Source organism: Babylonia areolata, chromosome 30, assembly GCF_041734735.1.
Source record: "Babylonia areolata isolate BAREFJ2019XMU chromosome 30, ASM4173473v1, whole genome shotgun sequence".
NCBI lineage: Eukaryota > Metazoa > Mollusca > Gastropoda > Neogastropoda > Buccinidae > Babylonia > Babylonia areolata.
Window position 1 is genome coordinate 15,931,284 of NC_134905.1, and position 20,915 is coordinate 15,952,198.

The window sequence follows — 20,915 nt, forward strand, 5'->3', positions numbered from 1 at the left end:
TAATTCACTCAGGAATCACTCAATCAAAATACCGCAAATCGCTTATAAAGATCGCATCACCAGCGCCATGTCTCAGACCACGTAAAATTCAAATCCGGTTGAAAACAGAATTAACTTTCAGTCAAAACCAATGCTTGTGTAACGAAAAGATGTAATTTGTCTAATCCGGATGCTTGTCCATCCAACTGCAGCTTTTCTCTTCTCCTTTCAGTTCAGTTAGATCAGCCTGTTTCTGTCTGTCTGTCTGTCTCTCTCTCTCTCCCTGTGTGTGTGTGTGTGTGTGTGTGTGTGTGTGTGTGTGTGTGTGTTTAAAAAGAATATATATTTCGTTGAATAAGCTGAACAAATGCATTTTAGTTGCAGACAATGATTACGGTGGTCGGATAACCTTATAATGAAAAGCATTTCATGTATCTGCTTTTCTTTCAAAGGAAGGTACAGACAGGATTGACAGTGTTTCTGGTATATGTGTTGAAAAACCAGTTCACGTCTGTTTCAGAATCGCAGTTCATTCTTACTGTTAACAACTCAAACCTGCCATTAACCCATTCAAGCCTAGGAAGTTTACAAACTCTACAGGTTTCCTTTTCATACTGATGCGAAAAAACGCAGAAATATAAATAAAATCGACCGGTATTTCCTCTTGATTGACACGTACGGATACAGCCGGAAATACTGTACAAGGTAGCTCCTCTTGCCCGTGGTTCATGTATATGTGGGACCGTAGAAACTGTTTGATTTAAACGAATTTCGACGCCAAAGCACCGACGGGGCACAGCGTTGAATGAGTTATGGCCATCTCACTGGCTTACTCTTCTTCTTCTTCTTCTGCGTTCGTGGGCTGCAATTCCCACGTTCACTCGTATGGACACGAGTGGGCTTTTACGTGTATGACCGTTTTTACCCCGCCATGTAGGCAGCCATACTCCGTTTTCGGGGGTGTGCATGCTGGGTATGTTCTTGTTTCCATAACCCACCGAACGCTGACATGGATTACAGGATCTTTCACGTGCGTATTTGATCTTCTGCTTGCGTATACACACGAAGGGGGTTCAGGCACTAGCAGGTCTACACATATGTTGACCTGGGAGATCGTAAAAATCTCCACCCTTTACCCACCAGGCGCTGTCACCGTGATTCGAACCCGGGACCCTCAGATTGACAGTCCAACGCTTTAACCACTTGGCTATTGCGCCCGTCTACTGGCTTACTCAAAACACATAATAATAAAACACTTGCATCAGCGAGCAAAGTCCAAGTACCGATCATACGGAATTTGAAAAGGACACACCTCAGAAAAATATGTCATACAGTTAATGCTGTTTATCCGCCCAGTCGACTGCAGAGGCCATATCAGGGCTGCTAGGCACGTCCGACAGTATCATCAGACTAAATATACAATAAATATACTTTTAACAGCAGACTTTGTCCAGACAGAACCTTTGAACCTTTGGCACACTTAAATATCAAGAAATAAGTTGTTTTAGTTGTCGTAAGGTTGTTGGTGTTTGTTTTGAGGTTATTTGTTTTGTTTTTTCTTTTTTCTTTTTTTTTTTTTGGGGGGGGGGGGGGGGGGGGGGGCGGGAACTGGGGGGTTGTGTGTGTGTGGAGGGGAGGTGGAAGGGGGGGGCGGGGTCAAATCTGACAAGACAGCAGAATACTCGAGGACAGACGACCACAGAAGTATGAGACGAGGTTGGCTGGAAACTGTGCACACAGCATCACCATGGTTACTGGCATCGCGGCCCTGTGTGCACCGCCTGTTTCGTGTGTCCAGGGCTGCACATCCACATGGACAACAATAGGACTTTTTTTTTCTTAGATAATAAAGTATTTCGAATATAATCAAATTTACAGAGTCAAGAAAAAGCGACGGTATTGTACGAAAGGCGTATTGGATAACAATACAAAGAGAATCATTTATATGGTGTGTATATGACGTGGTATAGGGGCATAATCAAGTAACGATTGATGCCTTCACTAACAACGTTCTCAAGAGTTGAGCAAGTGAACAAAAAACAACAACAACCAAATTTCTCAGTGTTGAGACTGTGAAAATATATGTTTAGAGCCAGAACCAACGCAGAATACGATCCATAATAATCGAATAATCATAAATATATATAATATTGTAATTTGGGTGTGTTTCTGATGTTGTACATGTACACACACACCACAGCTTGTCAGCAACACAAAAGTCTCCACATACATTTTCAGTTGCACTCGAAATCTTTCCCCTGTTGCACCGGAAACTGTTGATTTCAGTTTCCACAGTTAGATCAATTTCAAATAACAGTGTTTATAGCCCATCCGACCTTTATTAAGTCCATCTCTGGGCTGAAAACACGTGAAAAATAAAAACAGCATGTAAAAAACAACAACAACAACAACAAAAACCCAACTCCATTCAAAACGTAAGTTCAGTTGAGTTCAGCTTTCTCAAGAAGACTGTCACTCCGTTGAGACAAATCCATATTACACTCTACACCACATCTGCTAAGCAGATACCTGACCAGCAGCGTAACTCGACGTGCATAGTCGGGCTTTATGGAGGGTGTGGAGGGGAGTAAAATATGATGCAAAAATAAATAAACAGGTGTCATTAGAGAAATGAATAAATGAAAACAAATAAATAAAAAGAAATGAATAATTAAATATCCGTATAATCAGAATGATCCGAGAAGAACTAGGAAGCCAAAAATTCCGATATAATCTCGTAAAATCATGCTTATACAGCATCTGTTTTGACCGGAGTTTTCCGCTGGGTGCAATGCAGTACATAACACAACCATGTAGACATGTAAATGACCAACGTGCTGTCTGGTGGTTTTCCGGACTTCGTGTTAGTGGTCCTTGTAGAAGGTGCCCAAGAGTCTCCTGAAGGATCTCATGTCCACTGCTTGGATCCTTCTCTGAAGCTCTGTCGTAAGACTCCAGGACTTGTACATACAAGAAAATAGAGAAAGCCATTGCATGGAAGCGCTTCAGCTTCAGGAGAGGGGGTGGGGTTGTGTGTGTGTGTGTGTTTGTGTACGGGGGTGGGCTCAGATCTGACAAGACAGTAGAATACTCGAGGACAGACAACACCAGAAGTATGAGACGAGGTTGGCTGGAAACTGTGCACACAGCATCACCATCGTTACTGGCATCGCGGCCTGTGTGCACCGCCTCTTTCGTGTGTCCAGGGCTGCACATCCACATGGACAACAAGAGGACTTTTTTTTTTCTTAGGTAGTCGGGCTTTAAGGGGGTGAGTGGTGGAGGGGGGGGGGAGAGTAAAATCTGATGCAAAAATAAATAAACAGATGTCATCAGAGAAATGAATAAATGAAAACAAATAACTGAAAATACATAAATAAATGAATAAATAATTAAATATCCGTATTATCAAAATGATCGAAGAACTAGGAAGCCTGTTCGAGGGCAGACGACCCCAGAAGTGTGAGACGATGTTGGCTGGAAACTGTGCACACAGAATCACCATCGTTACTGACATTGCGGCCCTGTGTGCTAAGAAGAATGCTGATATATACTCTTTAAATATCACGAAATAAGTTGTTTTAGTTGTGGTAAGGTTGTTGGTGTTTGTTTTGGGGTTATTTGTTTTTTGTTTTTTTCTTTTCTTTTTGGGAGGAGAGGGGAGGCGGGGAGAGAGGGTTGTGTATGTGTTAGGTGGTGCGGGGGAGGGGGGAGGGGAAGAGGGGGGGGGGGCAAATCTGACAAAACAGCAGAATACTTGAGGGCAGACGACCACAGAAGTATGAAATGAGGTTGGCTGGAAACTCTGCACACAGCATCACCATGGTTACTGGCATCGCGGCCCTGTGTGCACCGCCTGTTTCGTGTGTCCAGGGCTGCACATCCACATGGACAACAATAGGACTTTTACTTTTTTTTGTTGTTGTTAAATAATAAATCATTTCAAATATAAAAAAAAATTGTACGAAAGGCGTATTGAATAACAATACAAAGAGAATCATTTATATGGTGTGTATATCACGTGGTAGTTTCTTAACCAGGAATATCAGCCAAAACAACGTTACCGTCTTCTTTTTTGCAGGATGAGTTCACGAAATTCAAGGGGCGTAATTAATTAACGATTGATGCCTTTACCGACAACGTTCTCAAGAGTTGAGCAAGTGAAGAAAAAACAACAACAACCAAATTTCTCAGTGTTGAGACTGTGAAAAATATATGTTTAGAGCCAGAACCAATGCAGAATATGATCCATGATGTACGAATGATCATATATAATAATGTAATTCGGGTGTGTTTCTGATGTTGTACATGTACACACACCACAGCTTGTCAGCAACACAGAAGTTTCCACATTCATTTTAGTTGCACTCGAAATCTTTCCCTGTTGTACCGGAAACTGTTGATTTTAGTTTCCACAGTCAGATCAATTTCAAATAACGGTGTTTATAGCCCATCCGACCTTTATTGAGGCCATCTCTGGGCTGAAAATACGTGAAAAGCAACAAAAATAATGTAATTTACAATTTTTACAACAAAATCAACACTCCAATGAAAGCTATGCAGTCTCGAGACACAAGGCACAAGAGAAGAACTGCTTAATTTGCTGGTTGTTGGTTTCACGCCATCTCAACCACCAGGGTCATCTTAGGGCGGTTTTCTTTCCTTTCTTTTTCTCATTTTAAACTCACACAATAAATATACTTTTAACAGCAGACTTTGTTCAGACAGAACCTTTGAACCTTTGGCACACCAAAACCCATCTTTAAATATCACGAAATAAGTTGTTTTAGTTCTGGTAAGGTTGTTGGTGTTTGTTTTGAGGTTATTTGTTTTGTTTTTTCTTTTCTTTTTGGGGAGAGAGGGGAGGCGGGGAGAGGGGGTTGTGTATGTGTGAGGGGGTGCGGGCGGGGGAGGAGGGGGTTCAAATCTGACAAGACAGCAGAATGCTCGAGGACAGATGACCCCCGAAGTATGAGACGAGGTTGGCTGGAAACTCTGCACACAGCATCACCATGGTTACTGGCATCGCGGCTCTGTGTGCACCGCCTGTTTCGTGTGTCCAGGGCTGCACATCCACATGGACAACAATAGGACTTTTATTTTTTTCTGAAATAATAAATTGTTTCAAATATAAACAAAATTACAGAGTCAAGAAAAAGCGACGGTATTGTACGAAAGGCGTACTGGATAACATTACAAAGAGAATCCATTATATAGTGTGTATATCACGTGGTAGTTTCTTAACCAGGAATATCAGCCAAAACAACGTTACCGTCTTCTTTTTGCTGCATGAGTTCATGAAATTCAAGGGGCATAATTAATTAACGATTGATGCCTTTACCGACAACGTTCTCAAGAGTTGAGCAAGTCAGCATAAAACAACAACAACCAAATTTCTCAGTGTTGAGACTGTGAAAAATATATGTTTAGAACCAGAACCAATGCAGAATATGATCCATAATATTTGAATGATTATATATATATATATATATATCTATCTATCTATCTATCTATCTATCTATATATATATATATATATATATATATATATATATATATATATATATATATATATATATATATATAGCTTGTCAGCAACACAAAAGTCTCCACATACATTTTCAGTTGCACTCGAAATCTTTCCCTGTTGCACCGGAAACTGTTGATTTCAGTTTCCACAGTTAGATCAATTTCAAATAACAGTGTTTATAGCCCATCCGACCTTTATTAAGTCCATCTCTGGGCTGAAAACACGTGAAAAACAACAACAGCAACATGTAAAAAACAAAAAACAAAACAAAACAAAAAAACCTCCATTCAAAACGTAAGTTCAGTTCAGTTCAGTTCGGCTTTCTCAAGAAGACCGTCACTGGGTTGAGACAAATCCTTATTATACTCTACACCACATCTGCTAAGCAGATACCTGACCAGCAGCGTAACTCGACGTGCATAGTCGGTCTTTAAGGGGGTGGGTGGGGGGGAGGGGTGGGGAAGTAAAATCTGATGCAAAAATATATAAACAGGTGTCATTAGAAAAATGAATAAATGAAAACAAATAAATAAAAAGAAATGAATAATTAAATAACAACAACAGCAACATGTAAAAAACAAAAAACAAAACAAAACAAAAAAACCTCCATTCAAAACGTAAGTTCAGTTCAGTTCAGTTCGGCTTTCTCAAGAAGACCGTCACTGGGTTGAGACAAATCCTTATTATACTCTACACCACATCTGCTAAGCAGATACCTGACCAGCAGCGTAACTCGACGTGCATAGTCGGTCTTTAAGGGGGTGGGTGGGGGGGAGGGGTGGGGAAGTAAAATCTGATGCAAAAATAAATAAACAGGTGTCATTAGAAAAATGAATAAATGAAAACAAATAAATAAAAAGAAATGAATAATTAAATATCCGTATAATCAGAATGATCCGAGAAGAACTAGGAAGCCAAAAATTCCGATATAATCTCGTAAAATCATGCTTATACAGCATCTGTTTTGACCGGATTTTTGCGCTGGGTGCAATGCATTACACAACACAACCATGTAGACATGTAAATGACCAACGTGCTGTCTGATGGTTTTCCGGACTTCGTGTTAGTGGTCCTTGTAGAAGGTGCCCAAGAGTCTCCTGAAGGATCTCATGTCCACTGCGTGGATCCTTCTCTGAAGCTCTGTCGTAAGACTCCAGGACTTGCACATACAAGAAAATAGAGAAAGCCATTGCATGGAAGCGCTTCAGCTTCAGGAGAGGGGGTGGGGTTGTGTGTGTGTGTGTTTGTGTACGGGGGTGGGCTCAAATCTGACAAGACAGTAGAATACTCGAGGACAGACAACACCAGAAGTATGAGACGAGGTTGGCTGGAAACTGTGCGCACAGCATCACCATCGTTACTGGCATCGCGGCCCTGTGTGCACCGCCTGTTTCGTGTGTCCAGGGCTGCACATCCACATGGACAACAAGAGGACTTTTTTTTTCTTAGATAGTCGGGCTTTAAGGGGGTGAGGGGTGGAGGGGGGGGGGAGAGTAAAATCTGATGCAAAAATAAATAAACAGATGTCATCAGAGAAATGAATAAATGAAAACAAATAAATGAAAATACATAAATAAATGAATAAATAATTAAATATCCGTATTATCAAAATGATCGAAGAACTAGGAAGCCTGTTCGAGGGCAGACGACCCCAGAAGTGTGAGACGATGTTGACTGGAAACTGTGCACACAGCACCACCATCGTTACTGACATTGCGGCCCTGTGTGCTAAGAAGAATGCTCATATATACTCTTTAAATATCACGAAATAAGTTGTTTTAGTTGTGGTAAGGTTGTTGGTGTTTGTTTTGGGGTTATTTGTTTTGTTTTTTCTTTTCTTTTTGGGAGGAGAGGGGAGGCGGGGAGAGAGGGTTGTGTATGTGTTAGGTGGTGCGGGGGAGGGGGAGGGGGGGGGTGAGGGGGGGGGGGGGGGGTTCAAATCTGACAAAACAGCAGAATACTTGAGGGCAGACGACCCCAGAAGTATGAGATGAGGTTGGCTGGAAACTGTGCACACAGCATCACCATGGTTACTGGCATCGCGGCTCTGTGTGCACCGCCTGTTTCGTGTGTCCAGTGCTGCACATCCACATGGACAACAATAGGAGTTTTACATTTTTTGTTGTTGTTAAATAATAAATCATTTCAAATATAAAAAAAAAAATTGTACGAAAGGCGTATTGAATAACAATACAAAGAGAATCATTTATATGGTGTGTATATCACGTGGTAGTTTCTTAACCAGGAATATCAGCCAAAACAACGTTACCGTCTTCTTTTTTGCAGGATGAGTTCACGAAATTCAAGGGAAATAATTAAGTAACGATTGATGTCTTCACTAACAACGTTCTCAAGAGTTGAGCGAGTGAACAAAAAGCAACAACAACCAAATTTCTCAGAGTTGAGACTGTGAAAAATATATGTTTAGAACCAGAACCAATGCAGAATATGATCCATAATACTTGAATGATTATATATATATATATATATATATATATATATATATATATATATATATATATAATGTAATCCGGGTGTGTTTCTGATGTTGTACATGTACACACACACCACAGCTTGTCAGCAACACAAAAGTCTCCACATACATTTCAGTTGCACTCGAAATCTTTCCCTGTTGTACCGGAAACTGTTGATTTTAGTTTCCACAGTCAGATCAATTTCAAATAACGGTGTTTATAGCCCATCCGACCTTTATTGAGGCCATCTCTGGGCTGAAAATACGTGAAAAGCAACAAAAATAATGTAATTTACAATTTTTACAAAAAAATCAACACTCCAATGAAAGCTATGCAGTCTCGAGACACAAGGCACAAGAGAAGAACTGCTTAATTTGCTGGTTGTTGGTTTCACGCCATCTCAACCACCAGGGTCATCTTAGGGCGGTTTTCTTTCCTTTCTTTTTCTCATTTTAAACTCACACAATAAATATACTTTTAACAGCAGACTTTGTTCAGACAGAACCTTTGAACCTTTGGCACACCAAAACCCATCTTTAAATATCACGAAATAAGTTGTTTTAGTTATCGTGAGGTTGTTGGTGTTTCTTTTTTTTTTCTTCTTTTTTTGGGGGGTTGAGGCGGGGAGAGGGGTGTTATGTGTGGGGTGGCGGGGGGGGGGGGGGGGGGGGGGGGGGGGGGGAGGTGGAGAAGGGTTCAAATCTGACAAGAGAGCAGAATACTCGAGGGCAGACGACCCCAGAAGTATGAGACGAGGTTGGCTGGAAACTCTGCACACAGCATCACCATGAGTCAAGAAAAAGCGACGGTATTGTACGAAAGGCGTATTGGATAACAATACAAAGAGAATCATTTATATGGTGTGTATATGACGTGGTAGTTTCTTAACCAGGAATATCAGCCAAAACAACGTTACCGTCTTCTTTTTGCATGATGAGTTCACGAAATTGAAGGGGCATAATTAAGTAACGATTGATGCCTTTACCGACAACGTTCTCAAGAGTTGAGCGAGTGAACAAAAAGCAACAACAACCAAATTTCTCAGTGTTGAGACTGTGAAAATATATGTTTAGAACCAGAACCAACGCAGAATACGATCCATAATAATCGAATAATCATAAATATATATAATATTGTAATTTGGGTGTGTTTCTGATGTTGTACATGCACACACACCACAGCTTGTCAGCAACACAAAAGTCTCCACATACATTTACAGTTGCACTCGAAATCTTTCCCTGTTGCACCGGAAACTGTTGATTTCAGTTTCCACAGTTAGATCAATTTCAAATAACGGTTTTTATAGCCATCCGACCTTTATTAAGGCCATCTCTGGGCTGAAAACACGTGAAAAACAACAACAGCAACATGTAAAAAAAACACAAAAAAACTCCATTCAAAACGTAAGTTCAGTTCAGTTCAGTTCGGCTTTCTCAAGAAGACCGTCACTGGGTTGAGACAAATCCATATTACACTCTACACCACATCTGCTAAGCAGATACCTGACCAGCAGCATAACTCGACGTGCATAGTCGGTCTTTAAGGGGGGGGGGGGGGGGGGGGGAAGTAAAATCTGATGCAAAAATAAATAAACAGATGTCATTAGAAAAATGAATAAATGAAAACAAATAAATAAAAAGAAATGAATAATTAAATATCCGTATAATCAGAATGATCCGAGAAGAACTAGGAAGCCAAAAATTCCGATATAATCTCGTAAAATCATGCTTAGGATGTGTCTGTTTTGACCGGATTTTTGCGCTGGGTGCAATGCAGTACATAACACAACCATGTAGACATATAAATGACCAACGTGCTGTCTGATGGTTTTCCGGACTTCGTGTTAGTGGTCCTTGTAGAAGGTGCCCAAGAGTCTCCTGAAGGATCTCATGTCCACTGCTTGGATCCTTCTCTGAAGCTCTGTCGTAAGACTCCAGGACTTGTACATACAAGAAAATAGAGAAAGCCATTGCATGGAAGCGCTTCAGCTTCAGGAGAGGGGGTGGGGGTGGGGTTGTGTGTGTGTGTGTTTGTGTACGGGGGTGGGCTCAAATCTGACAAGACAGTAGAATACTCGAGGACAGACAACCCCAGAAGTATGAGACGAGGTTGGCTGGAAACTGTGCGCACAGCATCACCATCGTTACTGACATTGCGGCCCTGTGTGCTAAGAAGAATGCTCATATATACTCTTTAAATATCACGAAATAAGTTGTTTTAGTTGTGGTAAGGTTGTTGGTGTTTGTTTTGGGGTTATTTCTTTTGTTTTTTCTTTTCTTTTTAGGGGGAGAGGGGAGGCGGGGAGAGGGGGTTGTGTATGTGTTAGGTAGTGCGGGGGAGAGGGGAGGGTGAGGGGGGGGGGTTCAAATCTGACAAAACAGCAGAATACTCGAGGGCAGACGACCCCAGAAGTGTGAGACGAGGTTGGCTGGAAACTCTGCACACAGCATCACCATCGTTACTGGCATCGCGGCCCTGGGTGCACCGCTTGTTTCGTGTGTCCAGGGCTGCACATCCACATGGACAACAATAGGACTTTTTTTGTTTGGTGTTAAATAATAAATAATTTCAAATATTAAAATAAAATTATACAAAAGGCGTATCGGATAACAATACAAAAAGGATCATTTATATGGTGTGTATATCACGTGGTAGTTTCTTAACCAGGAATATCAGCCAAAACAACGTTACCGTCTTCTTTTTGCAGGATGAGTTCACGAAATTCAAGGGACATGATCAATTAACGACTGATGTCTTTACCGACAACGTTCTCAAGAGTTGAGCAAGTGAAGAAAAAAACAACAACCAAATTTCTCAGTGTTGAGGCTGAAAAATATATGCTTAGAACCAGAACCAATGCAGAATACGATCCATAATATTTGAATGATTATATATATATAATAATGTAATTTGGGTGTGTTTCTGATGTTGTACATGTACACACACACCACAGCTTGTCAGCAACACAAAAGTCTCCACATACGTTTTCAGTTGCACTCGAATTCTTTCCCCTGTTGCTCCGGAAACTGTTGATTTTAGTTTCCACAGTCAGATCAATTTCAAATAACGGTGTTTATAGCTCATCTGACCTTTATTAAGGCCATCTCTGGGCTGAAAACACGTGAAAAACAAAAACAGCATGTAAAAAAACCAAAAAAACCAAAAAAACAAACAAACAAAAAACACCTCCATTCAAAACGTAAGGTCAGTTCAGTTCAGCTTTCTCAAGGTGGCCTCCACTGCGTTGAGACAAATCAATATTACACTCTACACCACATCTGCTAAGCAGATACCTGACCAGCAGCATAACTCGACGTGCATAGTCGGTCTTTAAGGGGGGGGGGGGGGGGAGTAAAATCTGATGCAAAAATAAATAAACAGGTGTCATTAGAAAAATGAATAAATGAAAACAAATAAATAAAAAGAAATGAATAATTAAATATCCGTATAATCAGAATGATCCGAGAAGAACTAGGAAGCCAAAAATTCCGATATAATCTCGTAAAATCATGCTTATACAGCATTTGTTTTGACCGGATTTTTGTGGTGGGTGCAATGCATTACACAACACAACCATGTAGACATGTAAATGACCAACGTGCTGTCTGATGGTTTTCCGGACTTCGTGTTAGTGGTCCTTGTAGAAGGTGCCCAAGAGTCTCCTGAAGGATCTCATGTCCACTGCTTGGATCCTTCTCTGAAGCTCTGTCGTAAGACTCCAGGACTTGTACATAATTATACAAGGAAATAGAGAAAGCCATTGCGTGCAAGTGCTTAAGCTTTTACTGAGACTGTAAATACTGGGTATGTCAATTCACCAGTCAGCTAAGAAGAACGCTCATATGGAGAAGACCGTTTATCGTTTCACTGTTTCAGCAAAGTTTGAATATGACACTAATTCTATGCTTGATACTTCTCCCAGCACTCGATTGAAAGCTATGCAGTCTCGAGACACAAGGCACAAGAGAAGAACTGCTTAATTTGCTGGTTGTTGGTTTCACGCCATCTCAACCACCAGGGTCATCTTAGGGCGGTTTTCTTTCCTTTCTTTTTCTAATTTTCAACTCACACAATAAATATACTTTTAACAGCAGATTTTGTTCAGACAGAACCTTTGAACCTTTGGCACACCAAAACCTATCTTTAAATATCACGAAATAAGTTGTTTTAGTTGTGGTAAGGTTGTTGGTGTTTGTTTTGAGGTTATTTGTTTTGTTTTTTCTTTTCTTTTTGGGGAGAGAGGGGAGGCGGGGAGAGGGGGTTGTGTATGTGTGAGGGGGTGCGGGCGGGGGAGAGGGGGGTGCGGGGGAGGAGGGGGTTCAAATCTGACAAGAGAGCAGAATACTCGAGGGCAGACGACCCCAGAAGTATGAGATGAGGTTGGCTGGAAACTCTGCACACAGCATCACCATGGTTACTGGCATCGCGGCTCTGTGTGCACCGCCTGTTTCGTGTGTCCAGGGCTGCACATCCACATGGACAACAATAGGACTTTTATTTTGTTGTTGTTAATTAATTAATTAGTTCAAATATCAAAAAAAACAACAACAACAAAAAAAATATATATATATATATATAGAAAAGGCGTATTGGATAACAATACAAAGAGAATCACTTATATGGTGTTTATATCACGTGGTAGTTTCTTAACCAGGAATATCAGCCAAAACAACGTTACAGTCTTCTTTTTTGCAGGATGAGTTCACGAAATTCAAGGGGCATAATCAATTAACGATTGATGCCTTTACCGATAACGTTCTCAAGAGCTGAGCAAGTGAAGAAAAAAACAACAACCAAATTTCTCAGTGTTGAGACTGTGAAAAATGCTGGCATTGTGAAAAGTTACGTTGCCACATTAACTGACAGATCTATACAAGGACGCAACACTTGGAAAGATTGTTCTGAATAGATGTGATTGTGCAGATGTGCTATTATGTGAATCAGACGATATTGTACTGGAATATCCCAGCAGCTCAAATAGTGATGTAGATTGTACGTACTGATTCGTTAAACAGGATGAAAAAAAAAAAAAATGTTGGCGGAAGAACATGTTAAGCTGTCCAATTTTTTTGGGAAAAGGAAAACGCATCTACAACACACAATACACTGACACCCAAACACATACGAAACGAGATCTACAAACTCTTCGTGGTCTGATCCAGTTTTATCTGGGCTGATGTGTTCGCTGCTGTACCTCACCATGTCAACACAATCGCTTTTCAGTGACAATCATCTCGGTATTGACAATCACGGTTGTGTCATATGACTGTACACTGAAAACAGAATAAAACATTGCCATGGTCTTCATGTCTGTGACATCGCGTCGCGCTTACTGATGTTTGTCATGTCGCATTGCTGAATGGGCAGAACAGCTTAATGGCATAGGCTATATGACAAATCTGTATACATTACACCACATCTCACTCTCTCACTCACTCATTCCCTCGACCGCTGGGGTCGTTGGGGGACATGACATGAGGAAGATGTCATAGCTCGCCACGCCGTTCTGTTGGCAGCTGTCGTGAGGAGATCTGGCATCGTCATTTTGGTCCATTCCTTGACGTTGTCCGACCAGCTCTTTCTCTGCCGCCCCCGTCTGCGCCCTCCCTCTACAGTCCCTTGCGGGATGGTTTTGGAGAGGGTGTTATGTCGTATGACGTGACCAAACCATGTCATCTTCCGTCGTTTGACAGTCGCCAGCAGTGGTTCTTGGGGCCCAACAAGGTTGCTGACCAGGTTCCGCACATAGTCATTGGTCTTGTGCTCCTTGTAGGAGATGTGTAGTAATCTCCTCCACACCACATCTGCTAGGCAAGATTCCTGACCAGCAGCATAACCCAACGTTATATAAATCCCCGCTCTGACCAGCAGCATAACCCAACGTTATATAAATCCCCGCTCTGACCAGCAGCATAACCCAACGTTATATAAATCCCCGCTCTGGCCAGCGCGAGTTAACGTTATGTCAAGGAACATGGAGCAACGTTCGGGTTATGATTGAATAGTAAATCAGTTAGCTGACAGAAAAAACAAAACTTATATGTACCACAATGAATGAACCTACATCTGGCCTGACCACACTTCAGCTGCCTGTCTTGCTGTGAAAGAAAGGCCCAAAGAGTGACAATATTCGGCCTCTTCTGAAACAACTCCACTGGTTGCCAATACAGTGCAGGATTGAATCTAGTTTCGATCGTCCTCTGGTTCTTCACCTATCTTTCTGACCTCCTCGCTCTTTGCATTCTTACAAGACAAGTACGTTCATCATCGGGCAGTTTCGTTCTTCATTCTTCTTCTCTGTTATGACAAAGTCTTTCAGTCAGAGATTATTCACATTCACCGCCTCCGTCCAGTGGAACTCTTTACCGTATGAATTAAGACACTCTTGGTCCACTTACAGTTTCAAAACTCATCTGTTTCAAACTACCCTTTCTCATCTCCCGATGCCTGCGACAGTGCGGGTTTGCGCTTCTTTCTGTTTTCTGTGAGTGTCGTTGAGGTGATGGGGAGGGGGGGGGGGGGGAGGGAGGAGGGGGGGGGGGCAGGGGGGAGGGGGAGACTGGGACTGATTTGGGGATGTTGCAGATGGGTTTTGCATTGTTTGGACCTTGTGATGTACCCGGTTGGTTTTTGGATGTTCAGATTTGTTTTGGGGGTGTTTACTATGAACATTAACATGAACATGTACTTTTGGTTCAACGCCTTGCCATAATTCATCATGTTTGCTGCCTCAGTTGAACCAATCTGCTTTTTTTTTTCCTGTTTGGTAGAGAGGGGGAGACTTGTAATTGAAGAGCACATAGAGCAAAATCATTTGATTAGGCGTAAAGTAGATACACTTATAATTAATTCTACTTCCAAATTCTAATATTTTTGCATAATTATATATGTGGTCGGCATCAGTATCATGATTGTATATGTTGTTTCTGAAATCCGAGACAGTTCTTCCTCTCACTCCACACAAGAATATTCTGCCGAAAACCACAACTATTACAAAGTTTGGTAGCAAACATAAAGAGAGAGAGAGAGAAAAAAGAAAAAAAAAGTAAAATGGATTCATATAAGTAACAATCAATACGTAGCTGAAGCAGAAAATAAAGAAAATATTGAGTGTAAATCCTGACATTAACTTGCAGTAAGTTCTCGATTTCCAATTGGAGAATGTTGATTTTTTGGTCCTGTCAATGTTTTGGTTTTTCATTTTAAACTATGACCATGTAAAAGGTCCATTCATTCCATGACACAGTTTGCTGTCGTCTTTGGCTAGCGGCCTCCTCCTCTCTGCTGACGCCATCTTGTTTCCGCAGGCTCACGTGATGACTCTGAAACGAAAGTATGATACAAGTAAACATGTAAAGGGTGAACGATGATATGTGTAGATAGAACAAAAATACAATGACACGTGTAAACAAGGATGAACAATGATAGGTGTAAATAAGATAAAGGTGAACAATGATACGTGTAATCAAGGATGAACAATGATACGTGTAAACAAGATAAAGGTGGACAATGATACGTGTAATCAAGGATGAACAATGATACGTGTAAACAAGATAAAGGTGAACAATGATACGTGTAATCAAGGATGAACAATGATACGCGTAAACAAGATAATGGTGAACAATGATACGTGTAAACAAGATAAAGCTGGACAATGATAGTGTAAACAAGGAAAGGGTGAACAACGATACGTGTAGATAGGACAAAAAATACAATGATATGTGTAAACAAGGATGAACAATGATACGTGCAAACAAGGATGAACAATGATACGCGTAAACAAGATGAGGGTGAACAATGATAGTGTAAACAGGATAATGGTGAATAATGACACGTGTAAAACGATAAAGGTGAACAATAATATGTGTGAACAAGATAAAGGTGAACAATGATGCGTGTAAACAAGGATGAACAATGATACGTGTAAACAAGATAATGGTGAACAATGATACAAGTAAACAAGATAAAGGTGAACAATGATAGCGTAGACAAGATAATGGTAAACAATGATACGTGTAAACAAGATAAAGGTGAACAATGATACATATAAACAAGGATGAACAATGATACGTGTAAACAAGATAATGGTGAACAACGATGCGTGTAAACAAGATAAAGGTGAACAATGATGCGTGTAAACAGGATAATGGTGAACAACGATGCGTGTAAACAAGATAAAGGTGAACAATGATGCGTGTAAACAACATAAAGGTGAACAATGATGCGTGTAAACAAGATAAAGGTGAACAACGATGCGTTTAAACAAGATAAAGGTGAACAACGATGCGTGTAAACAACATAAAGGTGAACAATGATGCGTGTAAACAAGATAAAGGTGAACAACGATGCGTGTAAACAAGATAAAGGTGAACAACGATGCGTATAAACAACATAAAGGTGAACAATGATGCGTGTAAACAACATAAAGGTGAACAATGATGCGTGTAAACAACATAAAGGTGAACAACGATGCGTGTAAACAACATAAAGGAGAACAATGATGCGTGTAAACAAGATAAAGGTGAACAATGATGCGTGTAAACAACATAAAGGTGAACAATGATGCGTGTAAACAACATAAAGGTGAACAACGATGCGTGTAAAAAGATAAAGTGAACAATGATATGTGTAAACAAGATAAAGGTGAATGATGATGCGTGTAAACAAGGATGAACAATGATACGTGTAAACAAGATAAATGTGAACAATGATACATGTAAACAAGATAAAGGTGAACAATGATACGTGTAAGCAAGATAAAGGTGAACAATGATACGTATAAACAAGGATGAACAATGATACGTGTAAACAAGATAAAGGTGAACAACGATACGTGTAAACAAGGTAAAGGTGAACAATGATACGTATAAACAAGATAAAGGTGAACAATGACACGTGTAAAAAGATAAAGGTGAACAATGATGCGTGTAAAAAGATAAGGTGAACAATGATATGTGTAAACAAGATAAGGTGAACAATGATATGTGTAAACAAGATAAAGGTGAACGATGATGCGTGTAAACAAGGATGAACAATGATACGTGTAAACAAGATAATGGTGAACAATGATACATGTAAACAAGATAAAGGTGAACAAAGATGCGTGTAAACAAGATAAAGGTGAACAATGATACGTGTAAACAAGATAAAGGTGAACAATGATACGTATAAACAAGGATGAACAATGATACGTGTAAACAAGATAAAGGTGAACAATGATACGTATAAACAAGATAAAGGTGAACAATGACACGTGTAAAAAGATAAAGGTAAACAATGATGCGTGTAAACAACATAAAGGTGAACAATGATGCGTGTAAAAAGATAAGGTGAACAATGATATGTGTAAACAAGATAAAGGTGAACGATGATGCGTGTAAACAAGGATGAACAATGATACGTGTAAACAAGATAATGGTGAACAATGATACATGTAAACAAGATAAAGGTGAACAAAGATGCGTGTAAACAAGATAAAGGTGAACAATGATACGTGTAAACAAGATAAAGGTGAACAATGATACGTATAAACAAGGATGAACAATGATACGTGTAAACAAGATAAAGGTGAACAATGATACGTATAAACAAGATAAAGGTGAACAATGACACGTGTAAAAAGATAAAGGTGAACAATGATATGTGTAAACAAGATAAAGGTGAACAATGAAAAAGTCTTTATTACAATCACAAAAATAAACATGAGAAAGAAGCACATATCAGCACTAACTCGGGCGTCTAAGCCCCAAGCAGCACACACACACACACACACACACACACACACTAAGCAGCGCTTATTAATTAAGCAGCACACTGTTTCCTGTTTAGCACACCCTAGACTAAGCAGTTCATCCTGCTTACCAGCACGAACTAATCAGTTCACCCTACTCAGCAGCACACAGCCCCAGTATTTCCTTTCGTTTCACCTGTCCATGCCAGCTTCCATTTCTTTCAAGGGACAGCTTAAATTCATCTGTGCTGATTAGTTTTTATTTATTTATTTATTTATTTATTTATTCATTATTATTATTATTGTTATTATTATTATCACTACTATTACTACTACCACTACTTTTTTATAATTATTTATTTATTTATGTACGCTTATAGCTGACTTCATCAAGTTTTTGCGCCTTATACATATTATTAGTAGTGGTAGTTTTTTTTTTTTTTGTTTGTTTGTTTGTTTGTTTGTTGTTGTTTTTGTTTTGTTTTTTGTTTTTCTCAAGGCCTGACTAAGCGAGTTGGGTTACGCTGCTGGTCGGGCATCTGCTTGGCAGATGTAGTGTAGCGTATATGGATTTGTCCGAACGCAGTGACGCCTCCTTGAGCTACTGAAAACTGAAAAACTTTTATTCCTTCGCACAACACACTGTGCATACCGATTATATAAAACTATAGCTCTCCCAATTGGTTAAAAAAAAAGGTGACCAATCCTGACGTGTCCTGGTGACGTTGTGTCAGGCCCCTGTACTCAGCTCTTTCAAGTCTGGCCTTTAACTCTCTCCATACGAACGGCGAAAGAGACGACGTTAACAGCGTTTCATCCCAATTACCATCATCAAAATATTGCAAGCGGAACGCTCTTATACTGAAGAGGTGAATGTTGACAAAGAATACCACAGTTCTGACGACAGAAGCTAAAGGTTGGGTCGTTCAGACACCCACTGGATATCCGAAGGGTCTGTGTAGAGGAGAAGAGAGGACTGGCCGTACTGAGTGAGTTAAAACCAACCTCTTCACAAGATTGCCTCCCTCCCCTGCCTCTTCCTTGTCGCGAAAAAAAAGAAAAAAAAGGTGAATAAATAATAGATAAGCGACAATAAATAAGTAAATAAATAAATAAATAAATAAATAATTACAATATAAAAAGGTAGTAGTAACAATAATAATAATAATAATAATAATAATAATATAATAATGAATAAATACATAAATAAGACAACAGTGATGATGAATAAGCAAATAAATGTAAAACATTAAGACACACATTCACACATACACCCACACAATATTGCCTCCCTCCCCTGCCTCTTCCTTGTCTTCAGTTTCTTCAGTTTTAAAGAGATAGACCACCACACGGAAAATATTCCAAGGAATCTGCATTAAAGATAATTATATTGCATTGTATTGTATTGTATTTCTCTTTTTATCACAACAGATTTCTCTGTATGAAATTCGAGCTGTTCTCCCCAGGGGAGAGCGCGTCGCTATACTACAGCGCCACCCATTTTTTTTGTATTTTTTCCTGCGTGCAGTTTTATTTGTTTTTCCTATCGAAGTGGGATTTTTCTACAGAATTTTGCCAGGAACAACCATTTTGTTGCTGTGGGTTCTTTTACGTGCGCGCGCTAAGTGCATGCTGCACACGGGACCTCAGTTTATCGTCTCATCCGAATGACTAGCGTCCAGACCACCACTCAAGGTCTAGTGGAGGGGGAGAAACTATCGATGGCTGAGCCGTGATTCGAACCAGAGCGCTCAGATTCTCTCGCTTCTAAGGTGGACGCGTTTCCTCTAGGCCATCACTCCACATGATAATGATAGTAATGATAATGATAATGATAATAGTAATAGTAATAATAATGATAACAATAATGATTATACATTGTACTTATATGGAGCAAACTTCCCATATCACTCTCACTCACTCATTCCCTCGACCGCTGGGGTCGTTGGGGGGACATGAGGAAGATGTCATTGCTCGCCACGCCGTTCTGTTGGCAGCTGTCGTGAGGAGATCTGGCATCGTCATTTTGGTCCATTCCTTGACGTTGTCGGACCAGCTCTTTCTCTGCCGCCCCCGTCTGCGCCCTCCCTCTACAGTCCCTTGCAGGATGGTTTTGGAGAGGGTATTATGTCGTATGACGTGACCAAACCATGCCATCTTCCGTCGTTTGACAGTCGCCAGCAGTGGTTCTTGGGGCCCAACAAGGTTGCTGACCAGGTTCCGCACATAGTCATTGGTCTTGTGCTCCTTGTAGGAGATGTGTAGTAGTCTCCTCAAGCACTTGGTTTCGAATGCTTGGATTCTTCTTTCTGTTTCTGCCATCAGTGTCCATGTCTCACATCCATATAAGAGGATGGAGACCACCAGTGACTTGTAGAGCAGGAATTTTGTGTGGAATCTGATGTTGCTCTTCCATACCCTGTTCAGTCTGGCCATCGCTGCCGTTGCAGAATTAATCCGATTTCGGATTTCTGCTGTGCAGGTGCCGTCTTTGTACAGGGTTGCTCCCAGGTACTTGAAGCTGGTCACTTCTTCCAAGGGCTCACCATTCATGGTTATGTTGGCACTGATGTTAGTTGTGCTGTTGACCATGACCTTTGACTTCTCTGTGCTGACCTCCATGCCGTAAGCACTTGCTCTTTTAGTAAGTCTGTTTGTTAGATCCTGGAGCTCGGTGTCGTCTGCGAATCGAAGATTGCAGACTGGCCTGCCGCCAAAGCACCTCACATGAGACAATACATATACAACAGCACAAGACGAGGGGCCCTCGCACTAAACCATGTCACGCTGACAAACTGATTATGCCATCACTACGACAAGACATCACAGGACAAAGAACTACCGAGGAACAGAGGGGGTAAGGGGGAGGGGGAGGGGGTGGGGGTGGGGGTGGGGGTGGGGGGTGGAGGGGTGGCAGAAGGGGGAGGGAGGGAAGGAGAGCAGAGGAAATGGGGAGGGAGATGAGAAGGGATGATGAGAGGGGTTGGGAGTGTGTGGGGGGGGTGGGGGGGGAGTGGAGAGAGAGAGGGTGGTGGGGGGTGGTGACACTTCTTTGCACACTATAACAAGATATGAATGAAACAATATACGTGTAAACAAGATCAGAGTGAATGGTACATACATACATACGTGTGTGTGTGTGTGTGTGTGTGTGTGTGTGTGTGTGTGTGTGTGTGTGTGTGTGTGTAAGTGACAAGAATGAA